Source organism: Lissotriton vulgaris, chromosome 2_1 (genome assembly GCF_964263255.1).
Source record: "Lissotriton vulgaris chromosome 2_1, aLisVul1.2, whole genome shotgun sequence".
NCBI lineage: Eukaryota > Metazoa > Chordata > Amphibia > Caudata > Salamandridae > Lissotriton > Lissotriton vulgaris.
The window spans coordinates 1156365000-1156388886 of record NC_141687.1 but is presented as its reverse complement, the minus strand read 5'-3'; positions in this window follow the sequence as shown (position 1 = coordinate 1156388886).

Sequence of the window (23887 nt, the reverse complement as noted above, 5' to 3'; positions counted from 1 at the left end):
GTGCGCCCAGGAGTTTAGGACAAAATCTATTGTCTTCACCCTTGATGCAACCACTGGTCGTGTGCCCCCAGACTTCCGCACCATAGGTTGCAACTGGAATGCTTTGAAGTCTATAAATCTTGAGAGTAGATGGCACCACCTCAAGACTCCTTGGCTTGGGAAACCCAAGTATGGTGTTAATAGAGTTAGTAAACTTTCTCCTACAGTAGACCAAATGGTCATTCCACAAGCCATTAGATGCGAATAACAAAACAAGGTATGGGAAAGTGCAAGTGCTCAATAATTGATTTGAATTTAAAACTATTGAAGAATTAAAATACTTTTTAGACCCACACGTCATCAGAAAAGATTTTTTTAAATTAGTGCATAAATCTAGGGTGGCCATGAACTCTACAAAATCATTAACCAAAATACGTAAGGCCTTTGGGGTGGGTCCCATCAATACTGCATCGTCCGCATATAACAATGCCAGCATTTTGTTACAGTTGACAGATGGGACGTTCAGAGTTAAAGTAACCAAGGACTTACTTAAATCGTTTATATATAAAATAAATAGGAGGGGGGCCAAGACACAAACCTGCCTGACCCCCTACCGACTCCAATGGCTTTGGAGACCTCACTATCCCTACTAATGCGAACCCTGGCATGTAGGTCTCTATGCAAATATGCTAGGAGGGAGAACAATGACTCCTCGAATCCATAATCTAAAAGAGTGGACCACAGCCGGGATCTATTAACAAAGTTGAAGGCCGATGTGAGATCCATGAATGCGAGGTATAAGGGTGTTTTCTTGGCTATATTATATTTACCAATAATCAGATTGAGGTTAAGGCACTGATCTACAGTGCCCACTTTACTCCTAAACTACAGCTGACATTGATGTAAAACTTGGCATTCTTCAGCCCACGATTTGATCCTAATATATAGTACTCTCCCTAAGATTTTCAAGGTATTATCGATCAGGGAGATCGGCCGATAGCAACTCGGATTAGACCGGTCCCCTTTCTTAAAAATTGGTAATATAATACTGGAGAACCGGGTTTGGGGTATGGGGGAATTTATTAAATTCCCCCATACCCCAATTATTAGATCGATGGGGAGGCCATCAGGCCCGGGGGCTTTATGTCCCAGACTCTAAGTAATTGCCTCCTCAACTTCAGATAATTCGATCCGTAGCCCAATAATTGGGGTACGCGCCTCACAGAATGGGCTCTGGTCCGGAGCAACGTAAATCTTACTAAAATGATTCTCCCAGGACTCGCTAGATATATTACACCTAGCAGGCAAAATTGTATTACCCAAGGATCTCATACCTTTGACTGCCTGCCAGAAATTCCTACTGATCCTGTGTATCCAATGCAAACAGGCTTGGGTCACAAGGATGAAAAATACTCCAGAGTAAAGCATGGGATAACCTCGCCCTTGCAGCAGAGAACAAGATCACTAAGCTATTCTGGGATACAGTTAATGCACCATTTAAAAACAATTTTGAGATTCCTGAGTTTAGTTATTATGTTTCCAGTGATAGCTTGGTGGAAGCAGCTGGGGACTGTTGAGTAGTGCATTAATCTTGAACTCCTAATTGGAAAATATACAAGGGCAAAGATTGGCATTTTATACTTATATTTTGCAGACCTGAGTAGCGCCTTCGACCTTGTTGACCATAATTTATTATGGACATAGCTGATATCCTTAAGTGCACCCAGACCACTTATGGCATTCCTTTCACAAGTTTATGAGAAGCTATTTAGCCAAGTACGATTCTGCCCTGAAGGTAAATGCATGCCAAATTTTTAAGTCGGGCATGGTATTCACCAGGGCTGCGTACTGGCAACTCTATTATTTTCACTTTTTGTTAATGAGGTGGAAAGCCATCTATAGTCTCGGCAGGCCGATGTCCCTAAGGCTGCAGGATATTCAATACCAGTACGGCTTTATGCAGATGGCAAAGGTCTTTTAGCTAGAACACAGGTAGGCCTGCAGAGACTGATGAATGCATTTAGTGAATGTACGGCCTCTAAGAAAATTGTTATTAATAAAAGCAAAACTTTTAGTATGGTCTGTGGCCAAACATAGCATCCCTGCAGAACCTTTTTTATTGATAATACCCAATAGTTTCAGTGAACTTTTTTTGCTATTTGGGGATTCTGTTTGTGAGCAATGGCTCATGGACACAACACTTGTTAAACACCAGAGCAAAAATGAGCAGGGTTTCCCAGGGGATTTTTAAGTTCACCTCTAAATTGGGTAGCTGACCGATTAAGGAAATTGTAGTTATATATAAAGCTAAGGGTGTGACTACCGCTACATATGCAGCTGAATTCTTGGGTCATGCTAACAGCTATGTCCTGCAAATAGAGGAAATATGTTTTTTAACAGCTTCTATGTCAGCTACCCAGTACAGCAAATACCATAGTCCAAAGTGAAATTAACTTGCCGTTTCTAGAAGATCTCCTTTTGGTGAGACCCCTTTTATCATAGATATTTATTTGGGCCAAGAAAGAAACTAGCTTTACTAGAACCATTATCCTTGATTGTCTAGCCCTGGATAAAGCCTTAAATATACTTTGGCTTTCCTGTAATAACTCTATTCTTGGGAAATTGTTTAATTTGTCTATCTGGTCCGACATTACTCAGTTTACATTACTTACCAAGAATAGGAAAAAAGTATCTTTTTCAAACCAGGCTGGATAAACGTGAGCTACAAGATGGGAAAACATTTTCTGTAATATTCTACAAGTCCTTAGATAAGAAAGAGGGGATCACCATTATTTGGTATATGCAACCATTATGCAGCACCGTTTTGTGCTGACAAGGCTGAGGTGTGTTATTGGGCATCATCTAGTTGCCTTTCCTCACATGAGGTCCTGCCCCTCTGATGTGACCCCTTGCACGTGATGGCAATAGCAAACAAAGCACTCTGCATTTTTACTGTTCTATAAATTGTACCAGAATTTGAGGCTCTGGTACTTAAACCTATATTTGTCGCTGAGAATATATGAACCACAAAGCTGCAATGAATTATTTGATGGCACTAGGGGACCCCTATGTGTGTCTCAAAGTTGCACTTTTTATATTGAATGCTATGAAAATGTGGAAAGCATATTAAAATAGCTAATGTATTGAGTACTATGCATTTTTATTGTCCGTTGATCTACCTGACCATTTTAAATCTATTTAAATTACTGACTATTGCATAGAATATCTAAATTATTTGTAAACATAATTTTTATGGGGTGTTATTGATTGTACCTTTTTCACAATATCGTTGTAATAGAATTAGGGTTGCATATTTTATTGTGTATTATGTACTAAATAATCTCGAGATTGGATGATAGATTAAGGGTTTTTACCGTTTGTATTTTTACATTTGTGTATGTTCTTATATGCACTTTTATGGTTGTATTTGTCTTCATCCGAATAAGGTTTATGAATGAACGAACGAGTGTATTTGTGTGTGGCTAGCTCACCCCACTCGCTGCCAAAAGTACCATCCATCACTGAAATTTGCATAAATTAATATTGTAGTTACAGGAGTAGACTATAAGCATCCATCAATCTCCATAACTATGACTACTTTTCCAACTTCACATTCATTAAAGAGTGAAAGAAAACAGTAAATTGAAGCAGTTTTTATTTTCATAATTTGAAGGTTACATCAATATAATTTGAAATCCTCGACCAATCCGTTGGATCCGGTGTCAATATTTTCAAAACAAAACATTGCCTAACATTGCTAATATTTTTTATGGGTGATCATGGCAATAGTTCTCTTTTTCATGTGTATGAAATATGGCAGAAAAAAAATGAAATGTATTTGTATCATCTGCTTTGTTGTAATGTACTATGAGCCAGATGTACTATTTTCACAGTGGCATACGTTACAAATTAGAATTTGTATCCGTAAAAATGCTTTTTTTCTGTGACATTTTAGAAGAAGGAAAAGTTCTTTCTAAAATGAGACTCTGAATGGATACCGATTCGGTATCTGGAAGAGGTGTATTTTCCAAGTACTAAATTGGCACTGTATGCATCAACATTTTGCAACCGAAATCTTGTTGCAAAACAATGACATTTTACCAACATAACCTTTATGACAGTAATGACAGTAAAAAAATGTTGAAGAGTAGGCATTGGTACAAGGGACCCCTGCCAACAATTCAACAAACCTTTTTTTTTTAATGGAGGCCCATTAAAACAAACATTAGCAAAGCCAATTGGTGTGACCGGGGTAAGCGTGCCTCAAATGTCAAATTAATGAATGAAATTTGATTTATAAAGCGCATGGCTGCCCGAAAGCGTCCCAGCGCTGAAAGAACAAAAGCAACCTAAAGTGGGGGCCGATAGTTAAGGGTCGTTGGGGAAAGGAAAAGTTTTGAGAAGCTTCCGAAACTTCCAGTAATTGGGTTCAGTTCGAATCTTCACAGGAAGGGTGTTCCACAGCGATGCCGTGTTGACCGAAAAACGACGCCCCCCGAGCGTGCCCTCCTCACTCTGGGGACAGAATAACTGGCTCAAATTAAGTTCTGAGACCAACCATTGCCAGCTCAGATCATTTGCAACATTGAGAAGAATCCTTTCCTTGACTAAATCTAAATCCGATATTGTACATCACATTCAGCAGAGAGAATGATCCCAAGGGTGATTTTTAGTAGGCTTATTCTACAAACTTAAGAGCAGAGGTAGAATTCTCCCCTGCCGCACATCCTGCAGCAGAAGACCATTGGATCAACAAGACAGCATAGTAATGAACATGCATTCTGAGCCAATGAGATAGGCTCCCTCATCTCTTAAAATGGCTACTGACTAGGGGCTATTCCCAGTGATTCTTATATAGAGCCTGTGAACATATCCCTTCCCATGTTACTGCTACAGTGTGACCAACCGGCGGGGGGGATCCTTGGGAAGCTAATTGTACAACTTGAGGTTACAAAGTTTATTCTCAAAATGAGCAAATCATTATTATGCCTCCTCCAGTTTGCCGGCTTCTATGTAGTCGGTAAAATGATGTGTATATATATATCTCTGGATCCTGTATCTACTAAGCCGTTTGATGCATTGTATATACTTCTGATTCTTGCTTTTCCTTTGTGCAATTTTACGTTTAACTTACCAACACGTATGTAGATCCAAACGTGATTTCTTGTACTAAATCCGCTTTCAGCCAGTACTTCATGTAGAACATGGTCAAAGGAAGATGATTTCGTAACACAGTATAAACATTATGCCGCTTTCAGTAAATTCATATTATCCTGCCACTCAGGACCAATAGAAACTTTAATTAGATGCACTGGGGGTTTCATGATGGGCTTTTCTGGTGCAACCCAGATGCCCTTTACGCTTCTGTTCAGCACTCTATCGAACAACACTACAGATATATTTAGTAATGTTATTCTTTTAAGCGAAAGTGGTGTAGACGTATAGCCATTTCCAGTTCTAGCCAACTAATTGAAACTCTACAGGGGTAAATGTGAATTAGAATGCTCCTGGAAGAATATGCCTGTCCGAGATTTCCAGCCGGTGCTTCTTTGCGAATTCCATGAAAGACACCCACCGGCTCCAAACAAACATATCGATACTGGTCCTAAGCATTTTCTTTCTTTTGCAACGTAGGGTATGTTGTGCACAAGGCCCTTAGTAGGTGCGCTGTCGGACTAACAGATCCACCGTCCTATAAACACACAATGTGTCTGTTTCAAGTAACTAGCAGCTGCTTCACCTCGTATGCGGAGCAGGGAGCAGGCAAGGTGTGGTTCTCTGGCTTTTAGGCATTCCCCAACAACGCACACAGCCTAGCAGCGTAGTGCCAAGTTGCCATACGCAATGTACATGGCGATTCAGTAATGCATGGTAAATTTCAGTTTGTTGCAATGCTGCTCGTTGGTCACCCCTGTCACTTTCCTCAATTATAATGCTATGTACAACGTCGCACATGATTATCCATGAAGGGGTGGTTCAATTTAATTATTACCTTAACTAACCACCACAGCCCGAGAATTGTACTGTCTTGGTGGGCTCAGAGATTGCCGGAGATACTGTGTGAGGAAACACATCAGGACCAGCTTTAGAATTGGTGGTGCCCAGTGTGACCATCTTCGTTGGGTCCTTCCAGACGCGAACCCTCAATTTACCGGTGCTCACCCAGTGGTAGCTTAGCAAACTTAAAGGTAATGTGTTAAGTTAACTTACCCATTGCAGACATTTTCGGCGTTCCTTCAGTCCTATACAAATGCACTCGAGAGAATCATGTTATGGTCATTGTTGCCTTGCCGCTTCTAGGAATCTTCAGGTAGTTTGCAAAAGCGCCACAGTTTGAGAGTTTAAATGCAAGCACAAATCCAAATGTGTCCATACTAGCACATGTATCCTAAAAGGCACGGCTGGACTAGGCAGTAACTCACAACACTTCAGGGGTACACACCGGACGTTTTGACATGTTAATGCAATGTCATTCAACCAAACGGGCAGCAGTCTGAGATAGCACCCCTCCTTAAAGTATATTTTGCCCTGATTTTATTCCGGGTCCAATGTCACTGTAAGCACGAGTTTATGTATACATTGAGAATGCACCCATTAGGAGCAAGCTGGTGGGACATACATGGCAAAGTGTGCAGTAGGTGACATCGAGGCACAGTGATTGGTACGTTATGTGGCAGGTCAGGCTCAGGCAGAGCTGTAATTATGGCAAATTGGAATTGTCATTAGGACGCCAGTCGAAACCGCCCATGAGCATGTTCCATCAAGGAAGCAATAGATGATAGTAAAGATTCTGAACACCGAGTGCTTGAGCAGGCGGCACAGCCCCCTGTCCTGGCCCACGATAAAAATCATTATGCAATGGCGGTTTTAACAAGCACGCCATCCTGAGTGAGGCAGTCTTTCATTGCTCGAGGTCAACTTGCCTAAAGCAGGTGTGGTTTTGCAGCTAAAGGTGTGGCCTGAGAACCGTACCTTAGCAATCCCCATCAGAGGTGCGGCGTTACAACCAGGGGCGTGTCCTAAGAACCGTACAAGATCTCCATAGCGGTGTGGGAATGGGAATTATGATAGAGGTACCCAAAAAGGCTTAGTAGGGAGGAGAGACTAATTCAATCACCCGAATGCAATGGTCACTGTCAGGCTCTAGCAGCTGCATAAGGGGTAATTAAGGGTTACAACGGCCCTTAGGTTGGGTACACTTGTCGGGGTTGGGGTGAACATGTCCCCCTCGGAAGTATAAGTGGAGCGACAGAGAGCGAGATGAAGTAGCTAAGTGGGTGGGGGGGCTCTGTCATCGACGGGGGCCTCCTCCAGAGCTGTGGCGGAGTACAGGGCGATCTGGAAGCAGATGGACAGTAAGGGTACCTCTGCGGCAGAAGGAGACAGCAATACCTCTGCCTGGCACAGTAGGGGTGCCCGAGCCAAGAACCTGGAGCCGAGGGGGTTCCAGGAAACAACGTCGGCGCCCCGTTAGTCCTTCGGGCGGTCGGGGGGGCCTAAACCGACCGGGGGTGTGCCTCATCGCTCCGCCCCGACAGGGGGGGCGGGAGTAAACGAGAACTATTAAAAGTATTGCACCGTCAAGAGCATCGACTTACCGTGCAAATTGGCTAATTAGGCAGGCGGGTCAGCGAGGGGCTGCCGTCTTGGATCACCTGTAAGATGACCCACCTATCTGCTATTTGTATGCAAATAAACCTGCATCACCGTTTTCCCACAATTATGTCTCATGAGTCTTCTTGGTTGTGAATGTATTGGGTACAAGTGGAGCGAGCGATGGCGGTGTGGGCACTATGCCGCTGGCCGCGCGACCCGAAGGGGAGATAACGCGAGACAGCGTCTTAGTGACACATGCCTCGCGAACATAACGTCAGCAGCGCGACAGTCAGGGTGCCGCCCCCTTTAGGGTGTGGCCAATGCAGGGCAAGCATGTAAGGTGGTGGGCGGTCCTAGGGCCTTTATCTAGGCCAGCCTGGTGCAGCACTTCCTCTTTGCCGCCGCGTGTCATCGGGACTACTCTGCGCTGTTCCCGCCCTGGCCCAGACCCAGCGGCAGAGCAGCGGGTTGGTGTGAACAATTAATGGTCTGTTTTGTGTTGCAGGCGGAGTCACAGGGCGATCTGGAAGCAGATGGACAGTAAGGGTACCTCTGCGGCAGAAGGAGACAGCAATACCTCTGCCTGGCACAGTAGGGGTGCCCGAGCCAAGAACCTGGAGCCGAGGGGGTTCCAGGAAACAACGTCGGCGCCCCGTTAGTCCTTCGGGCGGTCGGGGGGCCTAGACCGACCGGGGGTGTGCCTCATCGCTCCGCCCCGACAGGGGGGGCGGGAGTAAACGAGAACTATTAAAAGTATTGCACCGTCAAGAGCATCGACTTACCGTGCAAATTGGCTAATTAGGCAGGCGGGTCAGCGAGGGGCTGCCGTCTTGGATCGCCTGTAAGATGACCCACCTATCTGCTATTTGTATGCAAATAAACCTGCATCACCGTTTTCCCACAATTATGTCTCATGAGTCTTCTTGGTTGTGAATGTATTGGGTACAAGTGGAGCGAGCGATGGCGGTGTGGGCACTATGGGGACAATGGCCAGGTTTCCCCGGTCAGAGCGTAAAGTCCGGGTGGGCTTGTAAGGGCGAATCAAACTCCTCAGGATGGGGGGTCCCTTATCTTGAAGGGACCCCCCAAATGGAATCAATATTACAGTCTCCTGCTTCAATGTCACTGTAATCTAGATGTCATTACTTGTGCTCATGAGTTCTTGGGCTACGAAGAGTTCACTGCCTTCATTAAACTTGCTCTGCATTTCTGTGATATAGAAACAATTAACGTAAAGCATTTGTGTATTTTTTGTCAATGCTACAAAATGGAACACAACAATATCTCAAATATTATTACACTGTATATATATGAATGTTCTTAAATACACTTTGATATTTACGTAGAACACTTGGCAGTAACTATCTGCAACACATTCACAATTTTGAGCATACCACAATAGTGCAGGATAACAGGCAACCATCAATTACAGCAGTGCAAAATGTGAAACCCTGTGGTAGGAAGCACTAATAGAAAAAAGTATCCTTAGAGTCTGAAAGGTGCCTTTTTTATTCTGATTAATAAAGGCCACTGATTGCAGTGTTGTTTTAGAAATATCTTTGAAAAAGTATGCATCAAGGATTAATTAGGGCCCCTTCTAGACTGAAAAGGTAGAGGCTGCAACAAAGCTCAAAGCCAGTATTTTGCTCCTAGATAAAAGGATATAAAGAGGAGGAAGTAACACTATTAGAAATTATGTTTTAGACTGATTGTGGGTCTATCTTTACGCTATAGAAAAATGGTTTCGGAACAAATTATGGAGCAAAAACGGAAACATGAAGGGTCTCATTACGATGTTGGTCGGAAAGCATTCTGACCAACTTCTTGTCGGAATCGTTTCCGAACGACTCATATTCGGGGAGGTCAACTGACCAATTATGATGTTTCTGAACACTGTTCGGTCAGACTCCCATTGACTTCAATGGGAGCCTGTGTTCCGACCGACAACAGAGGCTCCTATTGAAAATTGAGTGGTTGGGGAATACCTTGCACCCTCAATCAATCAATCAATCAATCAATCAGTCATTTGTTAAGCGCACTACATACCCGCGAGGGTCTCAAGGCGCTGGGGGGCGGAGGTGGGGGCCGTTACTGATCGAACAGCCAGGTCTTTAGTATCCTCCTGAAGGTCAGCAGGTCTTGGGTCTGTCGTAGGCTCTGTGGGAGGGTATTTCATGTCTTGGCGGTGAGGTGGGAGAAGGATCTCCCGCCCTCGGTTGTTCTTTGGATGCGTGGGACAGTTGCGAGTGAGAGGTCGGCGGAGCATAGCTGGTGGTTGGGGGATGTAGAAGGAGAGCCGTCTGTTGAGGTAGGCTGGGCCGGTCTTGTGGAGTGCCTTGTGTGCGTGGATGAGGAGCTTGAAGGATATCCTCTTGTTGACAGGGAGCCAGAGTAGGTTTCTCAGGTGGGGGGTGATGTGGCCGTGTCGCGGTACATCGAGGATCAGTCGTGCCGAGGTGTTTTGGATACGTTGTAGTTGATTGATGAGCTTGGTCGGGGCTCCCGCATAGAGTGCCTTTCCGTAGTTGAGTCTGCTGCTGACGAGGGCCTGGGTGACTGTCTTTCTTGTATCTGTCAGGATCCATCCGTAGATCTTGCGGAGCATGCGGAGGGTGTTGAAGCAGGAGGAGGAGACGGCGTTGTCTTGCTTGGTCATTGAGAGCGTTGAGTCAAGGATGAGTCCCAGGTTGTGCCCCAGGTTGCGTGCGTGGTCGGTGGGGGTCGGGCCTGCCCCCAGTGCCATTGGCCACCAGGAGTCATCCCAGGCTGACGTGTTGGAGCAGAGGATGAGGATCTCCGTCTAGTCCGAGTTCAGCTTCAGACGGCTGATCTTCATCCAGTCAGCAACAGCCTTCATTCCTTCATGGAGGTTGTCTTTGGCGGTGATGGGGTCCTTGGTAAGGGAGAGGATCAGTTGAGTGTCGTCGGCGTAGGAGATTATGTTGAGGTTGTGCTATCGGGCGACGTGTGCGAGCGGGGTCATGTAAATGTTGAACAGTGTCGGGCTGAGGGATGATCCTTGAGGTACGCCGCAGATGATCTAGGAGGCTTTGGAATAAGCATGGGCGAATTTTGCGGATCTCGCGTTCGCGGATTTTGCAGATTTGCGAACTCGCAATCCGCAAAATCTGCGAATTCTCGCGAATTTGCGGATTTTTTTATGTTTGCACGGGTTTCTGCAAGTTCGCGAGGGTTTTGTACAATTTCGCAAATTGCGAAATTGTACAAAACGCGTGCGAACTTGCAGCAACCCGTGCGAACACAATAATATGAAGAGAAAGAAGCTCCTGGTCACAGGAACAGCACGGGGATTGCGCTCATGAAAGTCAAGGATGCAAAGGCCTCTACCCAGCATCACAGCTGACTTTCCACGGTAGATTTGGGAAGAGGCACACCTGTCCAGCCTCGAAAACGCTCATGATTGTTTTTGGGCTAATGAATGAGTCACTGAATTTGAGCATCAACTAGTTTGAGCGACCATGTGTGTGTTACTATGCAATCGCCCCGAAGGGTGCAGGGGTCCCTTGAGTGAGCTGTCCATCATAGTGGGTGAATGGCGGGAAGACGGTGCAAACCGCGAGTGTGTGTGCGGGGCCAAACGTGCGGGGCTTCCATGCGAGTTCACATGCCTCTTGTGTGCATAAAAGGTCAGAGAAAGATCAGTTCAGCAGATGAAGAGAAAAAGCTCCACAGGAAGGGTCACAGGAAGGGCATTTGTAAATATTTTAGGATGGCGCCGGCAAGCTGCCAGCGCCATCCTAAAATACTTACTAAATTAGCTTCAACAGGAAGCTTTAATAGATAAAATAAAGCAGTTGCGAGCACCTGCTTTATTTTATCTATTAGAGCTTCCTGTTGAAGCTAACTTAGTAACTATTTTAGGATGGCGCTGGCAGCTTGCCGGCGCCATCCTAAAATAGTTACAACGGGGCAGGCTTGAACTTTTGCCCCCGGAAAAATCCGCCGCTCGCGGATTTGCGGATTTTCGGTAAATTCGCGGGAGTTCGCGGATTGCGAATTTACCGAAAATCCGCAAAATCCGCGAGCGGAACGGATTTTCCGCCCATGCTTACTTTGGAACGGAACGGGGGGAGGCGGATGCTCTGGGTTCTGCCTGAGAGGAAGGAGGTGGTCCATTCCAGAGCTTTGTCTCAGATCCCTGTGGCGTGGAGGCGTGCACGTGGTGTGCGGTGGCAGATGGTGTCGAAGGCGGTGGAGAGGTCTCGGAGGATGAGTGCTGCAGTCTCCCCGTTGTCTAGCAGGGTCCTGATGTCGTTGGAGGCGGAGATGAGGGCGGTCTCTGTACTGTGGTTGCTGCAGAACCCTGACTGGGAAGGGTCCAGGATTCTGTTCTCTTCGAGGTATCAGGTTAGCTATCTGTTAACGATTGTCTCGATGACTTTGGCCGGGAAGGGGAGCAGAGAGATGGGTCGAAAGTTTGTGAGGTCTCTTGGGTCTGCCTTGGGTTTTTTGAGTAGGGCGTTGATCTCAGTGTGTTTCCAGCTCTCTGGGAAGGTTGCGGTCTCAAGGGAGAGACTGATGACATTGCGTAGGTGGGGTGGGATGGAGCTGCTTGCTTTGTTGAAGACGTGGTGCGGGAATAGGTCTGACGGTGAGCCGGAGTGGATTGTGCTCATGGTCTTGATGGTGTCATCGATGCTCACGCTGGTCCAGGCTAGCAAGGGGATGTGGTCGATGGTGTGCGGAGGGTCTGTTGTGTTGCTGTCTGTTGGGGCCGTCTGGGTGTTGAAGCTGTCGTGGATGTCTGCTATCTTGCGGTGGAAGAAGGTGGCGAGGGAGTTGCACAGGGCTTGCGACGGCGGGATGTCGTTGGTGTTGAAGCTGGGGTTGGAGAGTTCCTTCACGATGTTGAAGAGCTCCTTGCTGTCGTGTGCATTGTTGTTGAGGCGGTCTTTGAAGGAGATCTTTTTGGCAGCCCTGATGAGGTGGTGCTGGTTGCGGACGGCGGCCTTGTGTGCTGCGTGGCTGTCCGGAGTTTGTTCACTGTGCCATTTCTTCTCTAGTTTCCGGCAGGCTTGCTTGGAATCTAGGAGTTCTGGGGTGAACCAGCTGGCCCCTAGCTGGCGTCTCTGTGGGGGGGTTTCTTTAGCGAGGTTAGGGTGTTGGTGCAGTCCTCAATCCAGCGTCTGAGGTTGTGGGAAGCGACGTCGGTGTTGGAGGGTTCAGTGGGTGGGCTGAAAGCAAGGTTTGCATGTAGTTGGTCTTCGGAGATTTTGCTCCAGCATTGGCGGGGGATCTGTTGGGTGAGGTGGTGTGTGGTGGGTTTCTGGAAGGTGAAGTGGATGCAGCGGTGGTCGGTCCAGAGGAGTTCGGTGGTGTGGCTGACGGAGACCTGCAGGCTTGAGGAGGAGATGGGGTCAAGGGTGTGGCCGGCGGAGTGGGTGGGCGTTGTGACGAGTTGTCTCAGTCCGAAGTTGGCGAGGTTATCGATCAGGGTTGTTGTCTTTGTTGTTCACAAGGTGAAAGTTCAGGTCTCCGAGGAGGATGTAGTCGGTGGAGGTCAGGGTGTGCGTGCTGATGAAGTTGGCAATGGAGTCGCTGAACTGGGGGCGGGTCTGGGGGGGTCGGTAGATGAAGGTGCCTCTGAGGGTGGAGTTGGGGTCTGTGTGGAACTGGAAATGCGTTGTGTTCGGCGGTGCTGACCGCGTCGTCGGTGCTAGTCGAGATCCTGATGCTGTTCTTGTGGACGACGGCGATTCCTCCTCCCACTCCATTGGTGCGAATGGGCAGTCAGGGGGGGCGGAGCCGCAGGGGACACAGTTGCGGGGGCGGTGAGGGGCGACAAAGGAAACAGAAGGCAAAAGGGCACAACAATTGAGGGGGAAACAAGTGGCACAGAGGACAGAAAGGTCACAAAAGGGCAAAAATGTCACAAGTATACAGGGGGAAACGAATGGCACAGAAGGCAAAAAGGTCACAGGAAGGGTAAAAAGGTCACAGAAAACGGGGGAAACGAGTGGCACAGAGGGCAAAAGGTCACAAGAAAGGGCAGAAATGTCACAGAAAACGGGGGAAAACGAGTGGCACAGAAGGCAGAAAGGTCACAGAAATGCAGGGGCAGCTAAGCAATAGAAGGCAAAAACGGGCAGAGAGACACGGGGGCTGCGAAGGGAGCAGAAGGAAAAAACAGGCAGAGAGACACGGGGCAGTGAGGGGAGCAGAAGGGAAACGGGCATACAGACACGGGGGCAGCGAGGGAGAGAACGGGAATAGGAGGTGCTGTGCGGAGGGGGAGCGACCTACCTGGAAGGGTCAAGGGTCGCTCTCCTCACCGCGCAGCGGCCGGCCTATATGGGGAGGGGAGGGAGGAGCAGCTGGGAGGCGGGAGGTGGGGGCACGAATGGGCAGTCAGGGGGGCGGGGAAGCAGCGGCGAGGGGCGACAAAGAAAACAGAAGGCAAAAGGGCACAACAATTGAGGGGGAAACAAGTGGCACAGAGGTGGAAAGGTACTAGGATAGGGCAGATAAGGTCACAAAACATGTTGGGAAATGAGTGGCACAGAGGCAGAAAGGTCCCAAGAAAGGGCAGAAAAGGTCACAAAAAACAGGGGAAACGAGTGGTACAGAGGCAGAAAGGTCCCAAGAAAGGGCAGAAAAGGTCACAAAAAATGGGGAGAAACGAGTGGCACAGAGGGCACAAAGGTAACAAGAAAGGGTAAAAAGGTCACAAAAAACGGGTGGAAACGAGTGGCACAGAGGCAGAAAGGTCACAAGAAAGAGCAGAAGAGGTCACAAAAAACGGGGGGAAACGAGTGGCACAGAGGCAGAGAGGTCCCAAGAAAGGGCAGAAAAGGTCACAAAAAATGGGGGGAAACGAGTGGCACAGATGCACAAAGGTCACAAGAAAGAGCAGAAGAGGCCACAAAAAAAGGGGGGAAACGAGTGGCACGGAGGCAGAAAGGTCCCAAGAAAGGGCAGAAAAGGTCACAAAAAACGGGGGGACAAGAGTGGCACAGAGGCAGAAAGGTCACAAGAAAGAGCAGAAGAGGTCACAACAAATGGGGGAAACGAGTGGCACAGATGCACAAAGGTCACAAGAAAGGGCAGAAAAGGTCACAAAAAATGGGGGGAAACAAGTGGCACAGAGGCAGAAAGGTCCCAAGAAAGGGCAGAAAAGGTCACAAAAAACAGGGGGAAACGAGTGGCACAGAGGGCACAAAGGTCACAAGAAAGGGCAGAAAAGGTCACAAAAAACGGGGGGAAACGAGTGGCACAGAGGGGACAAAGGTCACAAGAAAGGGCAGAAAAGGCCACAAAAAAAGGGGGGGGGAACGAGTGGCACAGAGTCAGAAAGGTCCCAAGAAAGGGCAGAAAAGGTCACAAAAATCGGGGGGAAATGAGTGGCACAGAGGCAGAAAGGTCCCAAGAAAGGGCAGAAGAGGTCACAAAAAACAGCGGGAAACAAGTGGCACAGAGGCACAAAGGTCACAGAAATTCAGGGGCAGCTAGGCAACAGAAGGCAAAAACGGGCAGAGAGACACCGGGCAGCATGGGGAGCAGAAGGGAAACCGGGCAGAGAGAAACGGGGCAGCGAGGGAGAGAACGGGCACAGGCGGTGCCTGTCACACCATGCATGGTTGGAAAGAGGAGGCCCTTGGGTATCCCCATGGGCTCCAACGGGAGACCTCTGTTTGAAGGGGCGCCTGCTACCATCCCCAAAGTCAGTTTCCGACAGCCATTCCATGTCAGGCAAACCGAGTCGGAATGGCTGTCCGAATCCAACATCGTAAAACGTCAGTCGGAAACGTGGTCCATAAACCTGTACAATTCGTCTCCGACCAACTTAGTTTCTCCAAATGCCGAGCGGAACCGAGTCGGAAAGACCAAACAGTTAAATTGCATCATAATCAGTCAGTCGGAAATGTTTACGAGTCGGTTGGAAACATGGGTTCCGACACAGATTCGTACAAATAGAATACTATTCAGAGCTTTTCCGACCGACATTGTAATGAAGCCCGCAGTTGTTCAGGATTGAACCACTTACTGTATAAGCAGAAGATATTCAAGCTACCACTCAACTAGGTATTTGGATAGGTAAACAACTGCAGAAATAAGCCTAAATGGAATGAAATCCTGTGCTTTTTTGATGGCTTAGGTGTTGTCTTTTTGTTTTACTGAAACAGGAAATTACAAGTCAGTAGGTCCTGCTGCATTAAAAAAAAAACAGCAGTGCCTCACACATATACTGTTCATTTAAATTGCCATCGATGCCTCGTAAGATTAACCGGGGAGCTGCCTGGCACTCGAAAGAAGGAATAATAATAAAACCAAATGTCATTTTTAGAAAGAAAAAAACACACACACACATTGTCATAAAAGCACAGAAGTTAGTGTTGGTGAAAAAAGAGTGTGAAAAGATTATTAAAGTCAAACTGCTGGAATCGACCTAGTGGTCTCCAGGCCACCAGACATGCACGTTGTCATTGAGCAACATACACAACTGCAGGTCGGTGTTAAAATAAGTGTGAAAAATATCATCATCAGTAGGTTTGCCAGTGTGGCTGTTTCAGTGTTTCAAGTGCCAAAGAAGACCAAGTGCAAGTGTCTGAAGAGCTACAGTGTACTCACAAAAGTACAGAATATATTTTAGAAAGCATCTTTTTTCATGCAATGCTTGATAAAACAACACACATATTATGCTACCAACCATGCAATTGAAGGGTGTCTATTTTTCTGGCTGCAGTTCACATTGTCCAATGCCGTCACTCACAATGAGGGCAGCCAATGCCGGAAAAGGGCTGGATTATTGACCCATGCTATGTGCTCTGGTGAGCAGAAGCAAAGTGGAAGTGACATACTAACAGACCAATGAATGAAGGCCACTAATAAAAAGCCCCTATACGTAGGTATATATATATATATATATATATATATATATATATATATATATATATATATATATATATATATATATATATATATATATATATATATATATATATATATATATATATATATATATATTTTTTTTTTTTTAAGCTGTCTCAAAGGCCAGGCCTAGGAATGCTCTATTTAAAAGCAATCATAAACATGATGGCCTGCTGATTATAACAAGCCCGCATCCCTATGCTGGTAATTTGCGACCTTTCTCAATAATATTAATGATGTAAGTCAGATTGAGGCCCACTATTTTTCTAAATTTTAAAACTTAACCTATTAGTGCATAAATTGATTCTCAACATTCTTTAATGTTTGCAAAAAGAGACCAGTATTTTGCAATCAGTACATAGTATAGTATATTAGATGGTATATCTGGCCCTTTTTTATGCCCTGGCTCCAACTCCCCGTACGTCAGTATTAGACATGGCTACTGCCTGAACCTAGGGTGCATTTATGAGATTAGTAAACATAATGTCTAAGACTGTTGTTTTGGTCTCACTTATAGACACCTTTTAGCTGTTAGTAGTTAAAGACCTAGGTGCATATTTATGAGAGCTTTGTATCACATTTGTGTCATGCAGTCAGATTTATGAAGCCACCAATTGCGTTGCTTTTTGTGGTCTCATACATCTTGAGTAAAGCAATACAGAGCAAACCGTTGCCTCACCTCACTATGCGCAAGGGAGGCATTGCATGGGTGTTGCGGTGGGTGTTTCCACGCAACTCCCATGGTTTTCTATAAATTCCCAGATTTACAAGGACTTGTAAACCTGGGAATGCATCAAAATTGTATGCCTCTTCAGGGCAGCTGTAATAAGGAGAAATTACTTTATTTCTTCTCAGTTTTTCCTCTCCCTATGTGTGTTGCATTATGCAGCACATATAGAAGGAGGAAAACACCACTATGGATTGTTTTCCTGCACGAAAACAATTGTTCCGCCCAAATAGGCACCCTTTATCCATGGTGCATGGGTGCTTACATTGGCTCTAGGCAGCCAAAACGGCAACAGCGCAGGGCGAAAAGACATGAACGCATCCTATTGTATAAATACAGTGCATTCCTGCCCTTTCATTTTGATGTAGGGGAGCACAGCAAGATGATATGCTGCGCTCCCCTACGCCAATTCCCCATAAATGAGAGCCCTTTTGTGGCTAATATGAAGACTTTCAGTGGGCTGCATTGCTTACCATTTGTTGAGTTCCTTGTCAATCTCATTTGCCTGCTTCTTATTCAGTGGCTTTCTTCCCCTGTTGGTGTTTGTCCCTCCTTTGGAACATAGTAGACCATCAGTTTAATTGGATGACTTGTATCCTTCCACTGCTCACATTCAGTAAACCACTTTTTTCTTTTAGTACACCATGTGAGTGGTGTAGGGTTTTAATTTTATGCACAATGGCATAAACAGGATAAAGAAAAATTAACAAAGACTTTTTATTGAGGGGACCGTCCTTATTCTAACATTAGCTAATATATTGATTTCAAAATGTTTAGTGCTCTCTGCAGCCAACTTTTCGGCATATAATTCTATTGTTTCTGTCTCACCTTCTGCAAAGATGATTCATACATTAGCAACTTTGTAAACAGTGATCAGAGATGTAAAGTCACCTTACCAAGGATAGACTTATGTTTCTTTCCTTCGGAGACCTGTCGTTTCATTGAGAATGATTGTTCCCAAGGCCTCACCTATTGGGACATGGTGATTTTTAATGAGAACTCGTCCTTGTATATTAAGTAGCGACATTTGTGCTAACTATTGAGGAGTCTGAAAGGCCTTAGGGAGGGAAACTGCATTATGAAACTCTGTAGGATAGTGCTGAATAATTTGATATCAGAAACTGTATCGCTCTTCCTTTAACCTGATTGGTTCAAATCATGGGAGGCTTACACAAATATATTGAAAGTGTATTTCTTCTTGTATTTTGTATTATGAAAGGAGCCCTTTCCTGCGGGTGATACGCTTACTCTCCCCTGATCTTTAAGCTGTGACCCTATGTCAGTCTGAACTCGGATTTATGACTTACTTTATTTGAGCTGAACAATATTTTGAGCCACTATTTTATTATTTGCATTCTATCCTGATCTACATACGATTATCTGATTTAAAATACTAATTGACTGACTTCCAGCCATCTCTGTAATGATTTAAAACATTATAAACCTTCATTTTAAAAAATGGGGGTGAGCGCTTGCAATGTTCAACACTCCGTCCATCATCCCCTTTGGTTTTGCTTTGTTCGCCCTAAGTTGGCAGGGTATGCCCAGATGTGGGTCCATTGCTCACTTTGCCACTGGATTCAAGCTAGCCTCGCTGATGACGGCTGATTAGCCAGAAACCGGTCCAATGTGCTTGTTTCCAGTCCAGGGAAGACATGGCTTGGCAGTTCGGGCTGGACTGTTATCATGAGGCACAGGGTCAGACTGATTTGCATATGGCCATGTTTTAACTGGGATGGCAGAGTGAGCTAAAGAATGATGATGGATTAAACCCAGATCAGTTGACTGGGGGTGAGTGCTTGCAATGTTCAACACTCTGTCCATCATCCCCTTTGGTTTTGTTTTGTTCGCCCTAAGTTGGCAGGGTATGGCTAGACGTGGGTCCTTTACTCACTTTGCCACTGGATTCAAGCTAGCCTGGCTGATGATGGCTGATTAGCCAGAAACCGGTACCAGGATGCTTGTTTCCAGTCCAGGGAAGACATGGCTTGGCAGTTCTGGCTGGACTGTTCCCATGATGCACAGTGTCAGACTGATTTGCATATGGCCATGTCTGAACCGGGTTGGTGGAGTGAGCTAAAGAATGATGATGCATTAAACCCGATCAGTTGACTGGTGGTGAGTGCTTGCAATATTCAACACTCTGTCCATCATCCCCTTTCGTTTTGCACTCTCCTGAGGGAGCACATTCCAATGCTAGACCTTAGATGGCTTTGCAAGACCTTAGAAGCTCTGGTGTCTTAGGACCAGCAGGCTTGTCCACCACAATCCATATGAAGTTCACCTCCAGTCTTGCAGGTAGGCCTATGAAGCAGCACAGCCTAGAACTATGTCACTGAGGTCCCAGGACCCTTGAGAAGGGCCAGCTCTAGGGCAGTGCAACAGGTGTGACTGCACCGGGTGCTGACTTTGGGTGGAGGCATTATGTTTGCGCTACCTCCTGGGACGAAGCTGTGTTTAATGCTCACCAGGCAGGTGATTAACTTCATTTGTAGTACTTTTTAATCATTCGTTGGATTTTAACAGTTATTTTAAAATTGTTACCTGATTTCTTTGTGTTAGCCTAATTTTTAAGACGCACTGGGCACTTTACTCGTTATGTGATATGGTGACTGCTCTGAGTAGTGGAATCAGGGGCAGGACACCGCCATCTTGGCAGTTAGCGCTCTAGGATTCCCCAGCCTGATCTCATAAATCCTCATGCTGACGCGAACGCGCAGCCGACGTGCGCATCGGGTGCAGGCTGGCGCGTCAACGGGCGCGCCTAAGGCAAACCCGTTTGTGCCCGTACTCGCTTGGACCGGGCTCAGGGCCTGTCCCCCTGGCCCTCTCACATTAAATTTTCAGTCTTACTCTAGAGAGCAGCTTATGGGCTGGGATACTGAGGGGGTAATGCCTGCTGCCCAAGGGTCATTCCGAAATTAACTATGGAAGCACAGGCTGAGCAATGTCCTAAGTGTCACCTTGCTTTACCTCACATTGCGAGACATTCAATCAATCTGCAGGGTAATACAACCGGGGAAAGGACCAGTCAAATCGTTCAGGCACCACTTAAATGTCTTCTTCTTAATGCTAGGTCCTTGATCAAGCATAGCATGGAATGTGCCTTGTTTATTGAGGAACATAATATTAAATTAGCCTTTATAACAGAATCCTGGTCTGAAGAAGCTTCAGGACCTGACCTCGATAAAGCCACTCCATCTGGCTTCTTTTGCTATACGCTTGATAGACCTTTCAAGAGAGGTGGTGGGCTGGCAGTTATTTATCATCACTCTTTAAAGCCCTCTTTTGTTAAGGCTTCTAATAAGGCATGTGAGGTACTGTCAATTAATATTCAAACATCTGACCATGACACATTTAATGCTATTCTCCTCTACCGACCCCCGGGTCCTAGGGGTGTGTTTGTAGATTCCATTGGAACACTTTTAGTGGAAGGGCTGTGTGATAAGTTTTTTATGGTTATGGGAGATTTTAATGTTCACCTTGAAGATTTCACTGATACTGATAATGTAAAACTGCAGCAAATTTTCTGTGGGGGCGACCTCAAGCAGCTTGTGGTAGATCCCACTCATTCTGCAGGGCATACATTAGACGGTATTTTCTCCAATAACCCTAATCTTATATATACGGAAACATTACCACTCACTTGGACTGACCATACAGCGATTTTATTTGAATTTAAACAGGCTAAGCGCCACCGACATAAACCTTTCTCTAAGGCTGTTACAACTACAAGGGCCTGGAAAAATATTGATAGCCTAATATTAGGAAATCTTTTGAAATCCTCATTACACTCACCATCCTCTAATGTAGAGGAAGCTAAGGCCACCTACACGGAATGGGTTGATTCTGCCTGTAGGAAATTAGTGCCTGGCAAACGGTGCATTCGCCATCTGCCCCTTGGTATACAGGAAATCTCAAAACACACAAACTTGACTGTAAGAGGCCAGAGCGAGCTTGGAGGAGAGGGTACAAAAACTCTGATAGAGAGGCCTATCAAGTAAGCCTTTCAAACTATAAAACATTTCTCTCTGAAACCAAAAAGATATATTTCGGAGAACAAATTAGGAATGCTGGATCCTCATCCAAAGTTTTCTTTAAAACAATGTCCACACTTACTACCCCCTCTAGCCCCAAGATAGAAAGTAACCAAGAACTATGTGAGACTCTGTCCGCTTCTTTTCTACAAAAGGTCGAAAACATCTTTTCCTCCTTTACCTTTATGCCCACTGTCGCCAATGAGGCCTCTACAACAGGGCTCTTTAAGAACAATAGGCCTAGTCCCATACTAGATCATTTTACTTTGTTGGATCTACATGGAGTTAGTAAATTAATGCTAGAAATTCGATCAAGCTCCCCTTTGGACCCATGTCCAGCCTCTGTACTGAAACAGTTTCCAGAAACCATTGGCGAAGCTCTAACCCCATTGTTTGGTTCCATATTTAATACTGGGTATTTTCCTGGACAGAGGAAAACAGCATCAATGCTTCCTATTGTAAAGAAATCCAATCTGGATTCAAAGGACCCGAGTAATTACAGACCCATCTCGCATCTCCCTTTTCCAGGAAAGATGATTGAGAAGGCCATGAATGGCCAACTCAGCTCGTTTCTTCAGACTAAGTCTTTGCTAGATTCTACACAGCTTGGTTTCCGTGCGGAACACCGCACTGAGTTGGCATTGATCAAATCCACGGAGCAGATTAGAGAGGCCTTGGACCAGAGATGTGCCACTATACTCATCATGCTGGACCTTTCGGCCGCTTTTGATACGGTCCACCATGAAGTTTTGATCTACGGTTGGGGTCCAAGGCAAGGCTTGGGATCTTTTGAAATCTTTTCTGACCAGTAGAGCACAAACTGTGGACCTTGGTAGCGATAGATCTAGGCCCTTCTCTCTCCCGTGTGGCGTGCCGCAGGGGTCTTCTCTTAGTTCTACATTATTTAATGTGTGTGTATCACCACTGGCAGTCTTGATTAGATTCTTCGGGTTCCAGTTAACTTCTTACGTGGACGACAAGCAAATTGTGCTGTCCCTTCAGAATGGTTATTATAGGCAACAAGGGTCCTAGGGATTTAGGATGTAACAAGAGATGCTAATATAGACCACAATCAGTACTATATTTTTTATCGCCCAGCCGGGCGTAGAGTAATTTATTGAAAATAACATAAAATTACATTGACCAGGAGAAGGTCAAAATATGAAAAACAAGATAGGGTACAGTCCTGTACCTATCCCGCAAGGTTAGAAAACCAATAGAGTCAAGTAAGGTAGAAGAAAGGAAAGAGGTTTTTCAGGCAAGAAAAGATTTTTGGAGCCAAAGGATGGCTTGCGATTTCAATAGATAGTTTCGCAAAATACATCCAACAGTGTCAACAGTAAATTATACACATTAGATCATATGTAACACTGTTCAGAGCGTCGATGTTTCGATCCCTAAGGGCTCACAATAAAATGGGATCATCATCAGGACAATTTACAATCATAGCCTGAATTACAATGCGAATGCCTGTAAGGAAAAAAGTGGGGGGAAAAAATAGAAACATAAAGTAAGGCATCCGCCTGAATTAATAAGAATTTAAAACCAATTCGGCAGAGCACCAGTGCTATTTACAAGGCCATTGCCGTGTTGCTGCTCGCGGGCACTTGAATAGTGTAAAGGTGAGTAGTGCTATTCGGAACGTTTAAAAACCGGGTGAAAAAAACGGCGCAGTGGCATGGTGGTAGATCTATATCAGCGAAGATGGTGGTCTCTTCAATGTGCTCAATTCGTGAAGCAGTGCTTCCATGTGTCGTTTATTTGAGTGTGGATGGGTTCAATTGGCATGCGGTGGTAGTGAGAGTGAGTGAGGGATACAAGTGGGCAAACTGACTGTCTGTCGGCAGTCATCAAGGCTGGTCAAGAAAAATACCTTCACAAGTCCAAGATCAAGGTCGTGATGGCATGACTGTTTCTTAGTTGGAGAGGATTTCTCTTTCCGGCTCTAGGAGCTGATTGCTGTATGGTAAAAGAACATTACCATCAGAGGGTTGATGAGGGCAATAGTGCCGAGGTGGAGGGGATAAAGATTGAGGCTTGCCTGGCTGCACTTTGGGCAGCCGTGGGGTGGAGGTAGAACACAATGGTTTCTTCCTGTTTTACGAGTAGGGTTGACTCCTTTGTTTCGATCCGCAGATTCAATACTAAATGACAAGAATTAAAATTACAACATGCCCTCTAAATGACAATGGGGTGGTGGTTGGGCTGCGTTTGGGAGTGGGCTTACCTGACTTCGCGATGGAAGTGGCGGTGGGGTGGTGGGAGAAACTCGATGGTCTTCTCCCCCTTCAATGGCAGCGCGAATCCGCTGTGCAGAGGTGTCTCTGGGCTGTTCTATTTAAGGCCGGACATTGGTAAAGGAAGTACTAGGTACCACTTCCTGTGTTGGCGGCCATCTTGGAGTGGCAAGGTCGAGATGACCAGAGTGCAACTTGGTTGTGTTTACAGTGGCCATTTTGGAGGGGCGTGAGTGATAACGAACAATTAGAGTGAGTGAATTGTGCAGTTTTGTGCTCTTTACCACAAGTAGTGAAGGCCGTCTGTGCTCCTCATTCATACACATTCGAATTGGCAGCAATTTAAGAACACATTATTTAAGTCTTCACATTTCACCTCTCAAAGTCTTTTCAATTTATAGCGATACAAGAGAGTCGGATCA